The 14,148-nt window shown below is 37.5% G+C and overlaps 1 protein-coding gene across 1 annotated transcript in view; it reads right to left on the reverse strand.

The window, feature by feature from the left end:
* MYO5A (myosin VA) overlaps positions 1-14,148 on the reverse strand; it is a 195,362-nt gene that overhangs the window by 135,650 nt on the left and 45,564 nt on the right. The window lies entirely within an intron of this gene.

The following is a 14,148-nucleotide window of genomic DNA, read 5'->3' on the forward strand; positions in this document are numbered from 1 at the left end:
GTAATATCTGTACATATTACCAAAATCTTACTCATTCAATAAATATTCCTGTGTACCAACTGTTCCCACTCTGAAGCTCACTTTATAAAGCCAGTATTTTTTTAACTTTCTCTGGAAGTATTTGCTATTTCCAGAAAAGATATATAAATATGTATGTGGTTCAGTTATGAAATGACCTACTACCTTTACTGATGAAAGTACAAAAAGGAAGATATGTCCAAGAGAGTTTTCAGAAGCATGACTAACATGCACCTAAACATGAGGTGACTTTAAATCTAGAAAGAAGTGCCTTTGTGTCAGTTGACTTGAAGCCAGCTCAGATTTCCACAGGTATTTTTCAATGAGTATGTACTTTGCCAAAGGCTAGATGTCCAAGAGATCGATGTCAACAACACTTATAGATAAGCAGAGGGAGGCTAAGGCCCTCACATTCACCAGAAGCAAGACATTTAAACACCAAATACCACCCTGATAATGAACTTCTCCTTTGCCTTATCTCTTGGGAAAGCATCCCAGGAGAAATAGTTTAGAAACCATTCTATTATTAACATTGCCTTTTTGTGGTTCTTTTTCTTCTTAATCAATGAGATCAGCGACTATGCAGAAACAACTATACCACAGTTGGGTCAATCTGGGGATATATACTTTAGGTGTTGAAACAAAGGGAATTCTCAACTTGACATGCCTCTTCCTACTGCTTTTGTCACTTCCAACTCTACCTCCCACTCATCCTCCAAGCCCCAATGAAAATAGACATGGAAGCCCTGAGGAATAAGACTAAACTTGTCCAGTCACATGCAGTGTGAAGACTGGGGGAAGGAAGGCAGGAAGATAAAGCCCCTAGATCACATGAGAAACCTAGAAATGGGACACGGTAGTGAGTCAGGCAGGAATCAGACACAGGAGTGGACACTTGCTCACTAAGTCTGCTGAGGGGCCCCCTGGTGAAACAGAAACAGTTTGGAAAAGATAACCCTGGCCAAAGTGAATCAAACTGGACACAGCTCCCAGCAAGGCAAGGGAAGGACCCCTGTCACGTAACTCAGTTCTGTCATGATTAGCTTATGTCAGGCGTTCTTGCAATGCTCCCTTGCAATTTCCCCTTTTCACTCATACTCCTCTGGCTTTAGTCCCTCATTATCTTGTAAAAGTCCCTTAGATATCTCAACTGTGATACCTCAAATAATTAAGACATCTTAGTTATTTATAGATCTATCTACCTCCCCTACCAGACTATATACTCTGTCAAAACCATCTTTGAATCCCCTCTAAGGTTGGTCAAGTTCCTTGCTCACAGGTGGTGAGCAGCACATATATTTTGATTTTATTTAAGACTGAGGTAGGGCAAGGGAAGGAAAAGAGATGAGAAAATCTGGATGAAAGGCAAACTATAGGTTTAGCTCAAGATTCTCCATGAGGCCACAGGATGGTTTAAGGCCACCAATCATGATTGAGATGGGGCATGAATCAGAGGCTTAGAGAAGGGAGATTCATGAAGTAGTAGACAAAGAAAGAGTAAACAATGATGTAGCAACTGGTAGGAGAAAGAAAAACAGTGGCTTGGGAATTGGGTTACTGTGATTACAGCAAAAAAAAAAAATGCTGTAGGAAAGGAAGAAATGTGAAAAAAAATTTTAAATAGGTAAAATTAAAATGTAAACATACATCAAAGATTTGTGACAATTCAAATGAACCAGCTGATTAGATACGAGAGTAAAAACAAAACAGAGATGGGCTAAATTTTATAATCATTAAATCTGAGAAAATAATGTTAGCACAGATTTAAGTTGCATAATAGCTTGCAAGGAAAATAAAAGCCATCTGTCCTTCCACAGTACAATTTAACAAGGCTTGCCTGGCAGTGATGAGGTAATTCTGACAGAGTCTAATGGAAGAGCACTAGAAAGGTGGGTTTCAGGAACATGCTTGCACTGGTACACATCAGAGAGGGGTACTCAACAGTGCTGCTGGCTCACCCAGCATGGCCTTCCCACCGTCTAGGAGGTTACACCCATCCCTGCATGTATAAGGAGACACCAGTCATCTTTCTTTTAGCATCCTAGCACAATGACAACACTGAAAAAGTCCTTGATTAATGCAGATGACTCACTGGAAGTTTTGCTAACTTGCATTTTGTCAGCCCAGGAACCCTGAGGTGTGGGCACCAAAAGCAGTTGCTTCTGATGCCTCAGACACTTTGAGAACAAGACTGACATCACTAACAGAGTAACTGACTAGCCCTCAAAATCCAAAGACTCTGACCCTCGTGGTTCTCTTTTCTCCCCCAAAACCCCCACGTATTAATACATTACTTGCTTTTCGTATAGCACATATGCACATCTTTCCTAGCTTTCCTACTGAATCATAAGCAGCTTGGCAACTTGGAATCTGCCATGGTTCATTTTTGATACCCCATTGTGAATGTTTGCAAAAATGAATGTTTTATGTGACAATTCTAACAAGCTCATTATACAAACTATGTGTCCCTCTGAGCTACGAACTGGAGTAGGAGAGAAATCTTGAATCATCATCAATACGCCTTCCTCTGAAACCTGACATTAACGTCAATATTCCATATGATTCTAAGTAATCCATCTAGCCCTTATGGCATGTTTTTGGTGAAAAAATTTGGGAACTACTATTGTAAAAGCAAAGTAAAGGAAACAAAAATTATTATAGAAACTAGGAAATCTAGAAAATTATCACTCTTAGTAATTGTATGTATTTTTAAACTTATTGTGAAATGTCATAATACATGAGAATATATATATACACACACACAACAGATATTTGTTGATTGAAAGAATGATATAATGAACTCTCATATACTCATCACTTAGGTTCAGAAACAGAACATTACTAATATTACTGAAACCCCTCAATGGAACATATTCTTAAACTTTTCATTCCCCCCAACTTTTTACTCACTACTTTTGCTGTACCCTAAACCACACTGCCTCACATTTTTATACCTTTGCGTTAGCTAGTTCTTGCATCTGGAGCACAATCTCTTCCATTTTGGGCCAGCAGACTCCTATTTATCCTTGACAGCTATGTTTAAGTGCCACCTCCTCTAAGAAGCCTTTCCTGACTTATCATTTGGCCCTCTATTCTCAACATCTCTGTTACCTCGTCCTGCTAGAATCCTTATCCCACTAAATGATGAGCTTGGGAGCCTATCTCCAGAAACTGTGAGCTCCTTGAGAGGAGGGCTGTATGTCTTTCTCACCTTTGTCTCTTCAGAGCTTAACACAGGACCTGCCCATAATTTCTCAATAAGCTTTTGTTTTATGAATGTTCTTGGCCTTCAAGAGGATAGACTAAGAGAATTATTGGTCTTGCCAAACCCTCCCAAGATCTTCTGAAAAAGCTCTGTAATTTCCAGAAATAGAAAGATGCACAAAACATTAGACATTTGATTTATGCAGGAAATGTTGAGAAAGAAAGAAGAAGAGTCAGGCATGTAGAGAGCAGAGAAGTAAGGAAACAAACCCACAACTTTGTCCCTTCATGATTCATGTGTTTAGGGTGGAAGCTACCCCTGACCTCCAGAACAGAGATCCAGTCCCACACCCAACCCTACTACAAATTTCTCACTCAGAAGGCAAAGAAATGTTGCTACCACCACCTCCACCAGCTATCTCCTGGAGCAGCAAAGGGTGGGGGTGGAATAGGTGGGAAAAAAGGAAAGCCAGAGGGTTTGGAACAGGGTTTGAGGTCACACTAAAATTGAGGGGAAGAGAGGATAAGGGGTGGGGAGTGCTGAACACATGATACATTCCGGGTAGGGTGGAGAAGTGAAGAGCAGAAGTGTGTGTGCCCCTGCTGCAGCCTCACAGAAAGGCCACTGTTAAGCGGCACTGCTCAGGCAGCTCTGCATGACAGGATTTACCAAAGGTTTGTAAGGGACGACAGCTAACATTTATCGAGCACCTTCTGTGTGCTGGTAGAGGCCCAGGTGTTATAGATACAAATTTCATTCAAATCATCACAATAACCCCACTACTAACTCATTTTAACAAGATACTAAGGCTTAAGACCTTCAACATGGAAGAGATGGAGTTCAGTACTTCTAAAAGCCATACATCCTTTCTGTTCCACCACACTCCCCCTTGTTAAAACAGTAGATTTCATTATAGAGAAACTCCCTTCCCCCATCCCAAAATTGTTCTTCTTGGTATCATAATGGAAACAGCTATTAAATTGTTCCATGTCATCAGGTGAATCTTAAGAATGTTTCATCTAGGGTGCAGTGTCTCACACCTGTAATCCTAGCACTCTGGAAGCTGAGGTGGGAAGATGGCTTGAGCCCAGGAGTTCAAGACCAGCCTGAGCAAGAGTGAGACTCCATCTCTACAAAAAATAGAGAAATTAGCCAGGCATGATGGTGCATGCCTGCAGTCCCAGCTACTTAGGAGGCTGAAGCAGGAGGATCACTTGAGCCCAGGAGTTTGAGGTTGCTGTGAGCTATGATGATGCCACTGCACTCGAGCCCGGGCAACAGAGAGAGACTCTGTCTCAAAAAAAAAAAAAAAAAAAAAAAATTGTCTCATCTAAAGCAACAAGTCAAAGCCACGCCAATCAGCCTGGCATTCACCGTGCAGTATTCCAAGGGCCTCTGAATGCAGAATGGCAGAATGGGGCTTTGCCAAAAATGAAGTTAGTGAATAACAAAAAAAAACAATCTGAGGGTACTGAAGACTAAAATTTTTATAAACGAATGATCCCAAGGTCATGAGCTTCTATAAGTGAACAAAATGATAGGGTTGATTTAAGATTTTTAATTTAAGTTACCTTGCATGTACCATGAAGTGTGTATGGTTTAAAAATAAATCAAATTCATGTCAGCTTCCACCAGTCATTGCAATTATTTTAAATTTATGAAGAAAACAAGAACTTGCAAATTATTGGATATGTTTTGTCACCATTAAGTAGCAAAAGTTAAATAATCTTATTTCTCTAGAATTTTATGTCAGATGGCAGAGCTTTGGAATTTATAGTTCTAGACACTGCAGTTCTTTAATATTCTTGTAAAGATTATTTTCAGAACTAGGTGTCACTTTATAAGAATCTTAATATACACATCAAGAAAAATTACTATTTCCATCTATCATTGACTACTAGTATTTGAGGATAAATTACAAAATTCTAAATAAGTAAAATGATCGAAGGTAAAACAGAATCACCAACAAGGAAAGGAATCATACTGATCCTCTTCATCAGAAGACTTTGTTTGATTAGGATGAAGAAAAGTCCTAACTTTCCTTTCCTTTAGTTAATTCTTACAATATGTTTTATAATTGTTAAAGAAGTCTCTCGTTCAACAAAAAGTCTGAGAGAGGTTCAATAACTTGCCCCTGTCACTCAGCTAATAAATGATAGAAGCAGGATTCAAACCCAGGATGATCTTTGCCTTAAAAATACTCAGGACACATAAGGAAGAGTAAGAAAAACACAATCCCATCGAATTACTTACTCTTGATTGTAAGCAAAGTTGCCCAATTAAGCAAAATAACTCACATTTTCCTACCAATTTCAACACTTGCTTCCAATTCAGAGAAAAGTATAAAAAGGGAGTCATGTTAAATATGTAAAGGCCTCTGTATATAGATGTCTTCCCCCTACATAGAATATCTATCACTCTGATAAATGAATTAGTGATGAAAGAGGTCACGGGTAATTTTCTTATTTTAAGTAAAATGTCTCCACATGGTAAGTTTTAAGGAATCACGGAATTAAACATCAAAGAACACATATGTGAGAAGATAGAAGAGGTGCTCAAAACAGTGCCTGGCAAATCATAGACAGGCACCAGTATGTAGTTCTCTTCCATTTATAACAGGCTTTGTGTTGCTCCCCAGCTTTGGGAACAGACATTTCTAGGTCTGTTGCTAACTTGGGGCACATTCATTACCAGTCTTTCATGATCTGGCCCCTGCCTACTTGTTTCAGTTTCATCCCTCACCTCTCCTGGCCTTGTGCTCCACCCTCTAACAAATCAAAACAGCTGGTTCCTCCATCCTCTCTTTTACTCACATTGTCCACAAACCCTTTCCCTATCCTCATCACCCATATAGTGCCTTTGTGTCCTTTAAGGGCCCACCTTTCAGCAGCATTTGACAACTAACCTTGGCAACCTACCTGGAACACTCTGCCTGGCTTTTAAGACACCCCATTCTCATGGTTCCTCCTACTTCTTTTTTTTTTTTTTTTTTTTTTTTTTTTTTTTTTTTTTTTTTTTTTTTTTTTTTTTTTTTGAGACGGAGTCTGGCTCTGTTGCCCCAGGCTAGAGTGCAGTGGCGTCAGCCTAGCTCACAGCAACCTGAAACTCCTGGGCTTAAGCAATCCGTCCATCTCAGCTTCCTGAGTAGCTGGAACTACAGGCATGTGCCACCATGCCCGGCTAATTTTTTCTATATATTTTTAGTTGTCCAGATAATTTCTTTCTATTTTTTAGTAGAGACGGGGTCTCGCTCTTGCTCAGGCTGGTCTCGAACTCCTGAACTCGAGCAATCCTCCCGCCTTGGCCTCCCAGAGTGCTAGGATTACAGGCGTGAGCCACTGCACCCGGCCCCTCCTACCTCTTGAATTACTCTTTTTCAGTTTCCTGTGCCAGCTCTGCCTTCTCCATCCAACCTGTAAATGTTAGAGTTGCCCAAACCTCTAAGCTAAGTCTCTTTTCTCTTTTAATGTGGTGTTAAGAATTCAGGCTTTAGGACCAGATTTTCTGGGTTTTGCTTCTTACTAGCTCTGTGGCTTTCCTGTGCCTCACCTATATAAGGGTAATAATAACACCTACTACATACAATTGTTATGAAGATTAAATCAGTCATATAGGTAAAGTACTCAAATAGTGTTTAACATATAGAGGGCTATCAATAAACGTTAGCTATTCTTATTATATCAATATTATTCCTATGATTAGACAGCACTATTATTTAAGGTTTTCTGGGAAGGTCTCACTATATTGCCCAAGCTAGTCTTGAACTGGGCTCGAGCGATCCTCCTGCCCCAGCCCCTGGAGAAGCTGGACAGGAATGTGCCAACCCACCCGACTCTATTATTTTTGTATTTACAATATATACCACCCACTGTCACCAGTTTCAGTACCAATTTTTTCCCAAATTTCTATCTCTAGCCCAGACCTTTTTATTGAGCTCCAAACCCCAGATCCACATAACTGCCTAAGATCTCTATTTAGATGTCTCATAAGCATCTTAAATTCAACAAGTCCAAAACAGAACTCTTCTCCCACCTCCTTTTAAATATATCCTTCCTTGTAGCATCCCCATCTCAGTAACAGACAGGTACCTCTACTCAGCAAGTTAATTGCTCTTGGGAGAAAACCGATCCTTAGTACTACCCTCTCCTTCACCCCTATATCAAATCTATTACTAAGTCCTACCTGCAATATAGCTAGATTTGGTCCCCCTCTCTCTAGCTCCACAGCCACCACCCAAGTCCTAGCCATAATTCACACTGACGGTGGAAATAGCTATTCGTCGAGATTTCCCTCCCCCATTCTCTATTTAATAGCCAGAGTAATCTTTTTGAAATGGAAAAATCTGATGATGTTTTACCCTTGCTTAAAACCTTTTAATTATCTGGGATGAAACATTCCCATAACCCCCTAGAGCCCTGCATTATTTGGCACTTGTCCTTGAGAAGATTTTGGAGAACCAGCCTCATCTCATGACATTCCCCACCACCCCACTGCTTAGTCCTTCTCTCCACCCAATAAAGGGCCATCCGCACTGGTTTTCCTTTAACTGCTTAAAATAATCCACACTACCTCAAGTCGCAAGACTGTCTCTCATGCTATTTCTTAACCTGGAACCCCTAGTTCACTTGTTTTCTGACTGATTCCTGCTTATCCTACACATTTCAAGTTTGAGTATATTACTTGGAAAGACCTTTCCAACTAAATAAAGCTCCCCCATAGCTGGATGTGGTGGTTTATGCCTGTATTCCCAGCACTTTGGGAGGCTAAGATGGGAGGATCGCTTGAGGCCAGGAGTTCAAGACCAGTCTGAGCAACATAGCAAGACCCTGTCTCTACAAAAAATAAATTTAAAAAAATTAATTAATTAAGCTACCCTGTTAATGTTTTCTCACATAACCTTGTATTTGTTTCTCCACTACAAAAACCATAAAGATAAGAACTGTGTCTGCTTTGCCTAAAACTGATGCCCAGGGCTCAACATAGTGTCTCTGATCTATAATAGGTGCCCAATAATTACCTATTGAATAAATGAATGTCAAATTTCATCAGATCAAAAACACTATCAATGATAAGATACATAACTAATGTAAAAATAAGGTACATGTCAGAATTGAGTAAATACAGGCAGATTCTTCTCCAAAATGGTAGCATAGAAACAAGGTGGCTTCACTCCCCCCAAAGAAAACCAAAAACAAACAGACAGTGCGGAGATCATCACCAGCTACCTCCCAGAACTCAAATACAAGGATGAAACAGTTCCCAGAACCACAGAGAAGTGAAAAATCTCCAAGCAGATGGTAAGAGAACTGGACTTCCATATCCATGTTGCCCCTCCCCTCAATCTTTCTGGCACCAAGCATGTGAAAAGTTTTCCTTCAACTCATAGTTTTTATACTGGAAAAAAAGTGACATTGAAGTGGACAATCATCTTCCCCACCATCTTGCATTCCCTGGCAGGAGACCTGTCCCTGACTCAACCCACAGGAAGCCTCACAAGTGTCTGAAGGGAGAAATATCCCTGAGGACAGCCAGAGACAAAGGGTATCACCAGCCCTAGAAACTCTGGTCTTTTACTCAGCCAAAGGAGACTCTAAATCAGAGTGGCTGTTCAGCAGCTCCAGGCTATAGCAGATACATTCCACAGGTCCCCTGGGCACAAACCCCTTGCTAGCTGTCACATACTCCCAGGATATCCCCTTTGGGAACTCCCTCATTCAGAAGGGCAGCATTGTTTACTAGAGCCTAGGCAAACCTGAGCTTAAGGTACCATCTAGTGCCACAAAAGAGGTAGAGATCTAGCAGAAAAAACAAAAAGAAATTTAACAGGTAAATGCAAGGAATCTCTAAGCAAACACATCCAATAAAAACAAAAACAAGCCAGACAGAGAAGAATGGAACAATTAACTAATGCTTCAATCCAAAGACATAGATGTACATCCACCAAAAAACGGCAGGGAACCATGACCTCCCCAAACAGATAAAGCAATGAACCAGCTAGTGACCCTAACGAGGCAGCAAAATGTGAGCTCCCTAAGAATTCAAAATAGCAGTTTAAAGGAACTCTGAGATCTCCAAGATGACATAGAATATCAATTCCGAATTTTACAGGAAAAAATTAACATAGAGATTGAAATAATAAAAAATCAAACAAAAATCATAGAACTGAGAAATACATTTGCTGAACTGAAAAATTCAGCAGAAGCTCTTTACAGCAGATGGATCAAGCAGAGGAAAGAATCAGCGAGCTCAAAGAAAAGCTATTTGAAAATACAGAGGAGAAAAAGCAATTAAAAGGAATAAAGATCACCTACAAGATATAGAAAATTACCTAGAAGACCAAATCTAAAAACTGTTGGTGTTCAAGAGGTATTTGAGAAAGAAAAAGAGGCATAAAGCTATGCAAAAAAATAATAACAGAAAATTTTCCAAAACATGAGAAAGAGATAAGTATCCAGATACAGGAAGGTCAGAGAACACCAAACACATTTGACCAATATAAGAGTACCACAAGGCATATAATAATCAAACCCTAAAAGATCAAGGACAAAGAGAGGATCCTAAAAGCAGCAAGAGAAAAGAAGCAAATAACATATAAAGGAGCTCCAATTCATCTGGCAACAGACTTCTCAACAAAAACCATATAGGCCAGGAAGGAGTGGGATGACATTTTCACAGTGCTAAAATAAAAAAATGCCATCCAAAAATATTGTATGCAGCAAAGTTATCCTTAAAATATGAAGGAGAAATCAAGTCTCTCCCAGACAAAAAAAAGCTGAAAGGATTCACCACCACCAGACCTACCTTATAAGAAATGCTAAAGGAAGTTCTTCAACCTGCAAGAAAAAAACACTAATGTGCAAAAAGAGAACATTTAAAGATATAAAACCCACTCATAAAAGTAACTACACAGACAAACCCAGAATAATCTCATACTGTAACTACGGAGTGCATTCTACTCATAACTCCAGTGTGAAGTCTGAAAGACAAATCTATCAAAACAATGATAACAACAGCAACCTAAGAGATACGCAATATAAAAAATATGGAAATTGAGATAACAAAAAGTCAAAATGTTGGGGGGAATGGAGTTAAAGTGGAAAGTTTTTTTGTTTGTTTGTTTGTTTGTTTGTTTTTGGTTGTTTCTTGTTTGTTTCTAGTTTTTTTCTTTGTGAACTGAAATAAGTTGTAATCTCTCTCTTTAAAATAACTCGTTATAAGATGTTTTCTGTAAGCCTCATAGTGGCCACAAAGTGAAAACTTATACTAGACACACTAAAAATAAAAAGCAATGAATTAAAACATAACTACCAGAAAAAAATCACTTAACCACAGAGGAAGACAGGACAAGAGAAAGAAAGGAAGACAGGAATTACAAAACAACCAGAAAACAAGCAAAAAAATGGCCATAGTGAGTCCTTACTTATCAGTAATAACACTGAAGATAAATGGACTAAATTCTCCAATTAAAAGACATCCAGTGGCCAAATGGATAAAAACATAAGACTCGACTATATGCTGCCCATAAGAAACCCACCTCACTTATAAAGACAAAGACAGCCTGAAAGTGAACGGATGGAAAAAGATATTCCACTCAAGTGTTAACCAAAAAAAGAGCAAGAACAATTATATCCAATAAAATAGACCACAAGCCAAAGACTGTAAAGAGTGACAAAGAAGGTCACTATACAATGATAAAGGAGTCAATTCAGCAAGAGGATGTAAAAATTATAAAATCTATGCACCTAACACTGGCGCACTGCAGTATATAAAGCAAACATTAATGTATCTAAAGGGAGAGATAAGTTACAACACAATAATAAAAGGGGACTTCAACCCCTGCTCCCACAGTAATAGACAGATCATCCAGACAGAAAATCAACAAAGCAACATTGGAATTAAACTACACATTAGACCAAGTAGGCCTACCAGACATTCACAGAACATTTCACCCAAATGCCACAGAATACACATTCTTTTCATCAGCACATGGAAAATTCTCCAGAAAAAAACATATCTTGGGCCAAAAATCAAGTCTCAAAAAATTCAAAAAAGTATAAATCATATCAAGTATCTTTTCTGACCACGATGGGATGAAAGGAGAAATCAATTAGAAGAGGAACCTCAGAAACTATACAAACTCATGGAAATTAAACAACATGCTCCTGAATAACCAATGGGTCAATGAAGAAATTAAGAAGGAAATTTTAAAATTTCTTGAAACAAATGAAAATGGTAATATAACTTACCAAAATCTATGGGATACAGCAAAAGCAGTATTAAGAGGGAATTCTATAGCAATAAAGGCCTCCATCAAAAAAGTAGAAAGACATCAAATAAACAACCTAATGATGCATTTCAAAGAACTAAAAAAGCAAGACTAAATCAAACCTGAGTGGAATTGGAATCTTCCTAACATAAAGAAAATGTCTGAGGTGATGGATATTCTAATTACCCAGGTTTAATTAATACACATTGTATACTTGTACCAAAATATCACATATATCCTATAAATATATATAACTATTAGGAACCCATAATTAAAAATTAAAAATATAAAAATAAAAAAGAACAAACCAAACCTAAAATTAGAATGCAAGAAATAATGAAGATCAGAACAGAAATAATTGAAATTGAAACTTAAAAAAAAATATAGAAGATCAACAAAATGAAAAGTTGGTTTTCTGAAAAGATAAATAAAATCAACAAACCTTTAGTTAGACTAAGAAAAAAAAAAGGAAGATCTCAATAAATAAAATCAGAAACAGAAAACAAGACATAACTGAGACCACAGAAATACAAAAAATCATTAGAGACTATTATAAACAACTGTATGTCAATAAATTGGAAAATCTAAAAGAAATGGACAAATTTCTGGACACATACAACATACCAAGATTGAACCATGAAGAAATAGAAAAACTCAATAAACCGATAAAGAGCAACAAGATCAAAGCCACAATAAAGTCTCCTATCAATGCTGAATTTTACCAAACATTTAAAGACCAAATACCAATTCTATTAAAATGCTTCAAAAAAACTGAAGAGGGAATACTTCCAAACTTATTCTATGAGGTCATCATTACCCTGATACCGAAACCAGATGAGGACACAACAAAAAAACAGAAAATTGGAGGCCAATATCCCTGATGAATATAGATGCAAAAATCCTCAACAAAATACTATTAATAGCAAACTGAATTCAACAACATATTAAAAAGATCATTCATCATGATGAAGTGGCATTCATCTTAGGGACGCAAGAATGGTTCAACGTATGCAAATCAATAAACATGATATATCACAATAACAGAATCAAGAACAAAAACCATATGATCATTTCAATAGATACTAAAAAAGCACTTGATAAAATTCAACACTCTTTTATTAAAAAAACTCTCAACAAACTGGGTATAAATGAAACATATCTCAAAATAATAAAGACCATATATGACAAACCCACAGCTAACATCATACCAAATAGGGAAAAACTGAAAACCTTTTCTCTAAGATATGGAACAAGACAAATGTGCCCACTTTCACTGCTTTTATTCAACATCACACTAGCCAAAGCAACCAGAAAAGAGAACGAAAGAAAGGGAATCCAAATTGGAAAGGAAGAAGTCAAATTATCCTTGTTTGTAGACAGCATGATCTTAGATTTAGAAAGCCCTAAATATTCTGCCAAAAAACTGTTTGAACTGATAAATAAATTCAGTAAAGTTGCAAGATATAAAATCAATATACAGAAATCAATAGCATCTATATATGCCAACAGAAAACAATCTGAAAAAGAAATAAAGAAAGCAATTCCATTTATAATAGCTATAAAGAACATAAAATACTTAGAAATTAATTTAACTGAAGAACTGAAAGATCTATACAAGGAAAACTATAAAACACTAATGAAATTGACAAGGACATACAAAAAATGAAAAATATTCCATGTGTGTGTATTGGAAGAATTAATATTGTAAAAATGTCAATACTAAAAGCAATTTACAGATTCAGTGAAATTCCTATCAAAACACCAATGACATTCTTCACAGAAATAGAAAAAACAATTCCAAAATTTATATGGAACCACAAAATACCCCAAATAGCCAAAGAAGTCCTGAGCAAAAGAAAAAGCTGGAGGCATCACTTTACCAGACTTCAAAATATACTGCGAAGCTATAGTAAACAAATTCGCATGGTACTCACATAAAAACATATAGACCAATGGAATAGAATAGAGAACCAGATACAAATCCAAGCATTTACAGCCAACTCATTTTTGACAAAAGTGCCAAGATTTTACCATGGGAAAGGAAACTCTTTTCAACAAATTGTGCTGGGAAAACTTGATAAGCATATGCAGAAAAATAAAACTAGAACCGTTATCTCTTATCATATATAAAAATCAAATCAAAATGGATTAAAGACTTAAATATAAGACCTGAAACTACAAAACTCCTAGAAGAAAATATCAGGGAAATGCTCCAAGACATTGCTCTAGACAAGGATTTTTTTGTGTAAGATCTCAAAAGCACAGGCAACAAAAGCAAAAATAGACAGATGGGACTACATCAAGGTAAAAACTTGTACAGCAAAGGAAACGATCAATAAAGTGAAGAGACAACCCAGAATGGGAGAAAATATTTGCAAACTATCTATCTGACCAGGGATTAATAACCAGAATACATACAAGGAGCTCAAGTCAATTGCAAAGAAACAAAAACAAAAACAAACAAACCAAAAAACCCCAAATAATCCAATTAAAAACTGGGCAAAAGATACGAACAGACATTTCTCAAAAAAAGAAGCAGGCCAGGTGTAGTGAATGACAGCTGTAATTTTAGCACTTTGGGAGGCTGAAGCAGGAAGATTGCTTGAGACCAGGAGTTCAAGACCAGCCTGGGCAATATAATGAGACCCCGTCTCTACAA

This window comes from Lemur catta, chromosome 1 (assembly GCF_020740605.2).
Source record: "Lemur catta isolate mLemCat1 chromosome 1, mLemCat1.pri, whole genome shotgun sequence".
In the NCBI taxonomy this organism is placed as follows: domain Eukaryota; kingdom Metazoa; phylum Chordata; class Mammalia; order Primates; family Lemuridae; genus Lemur; species Lemur catta.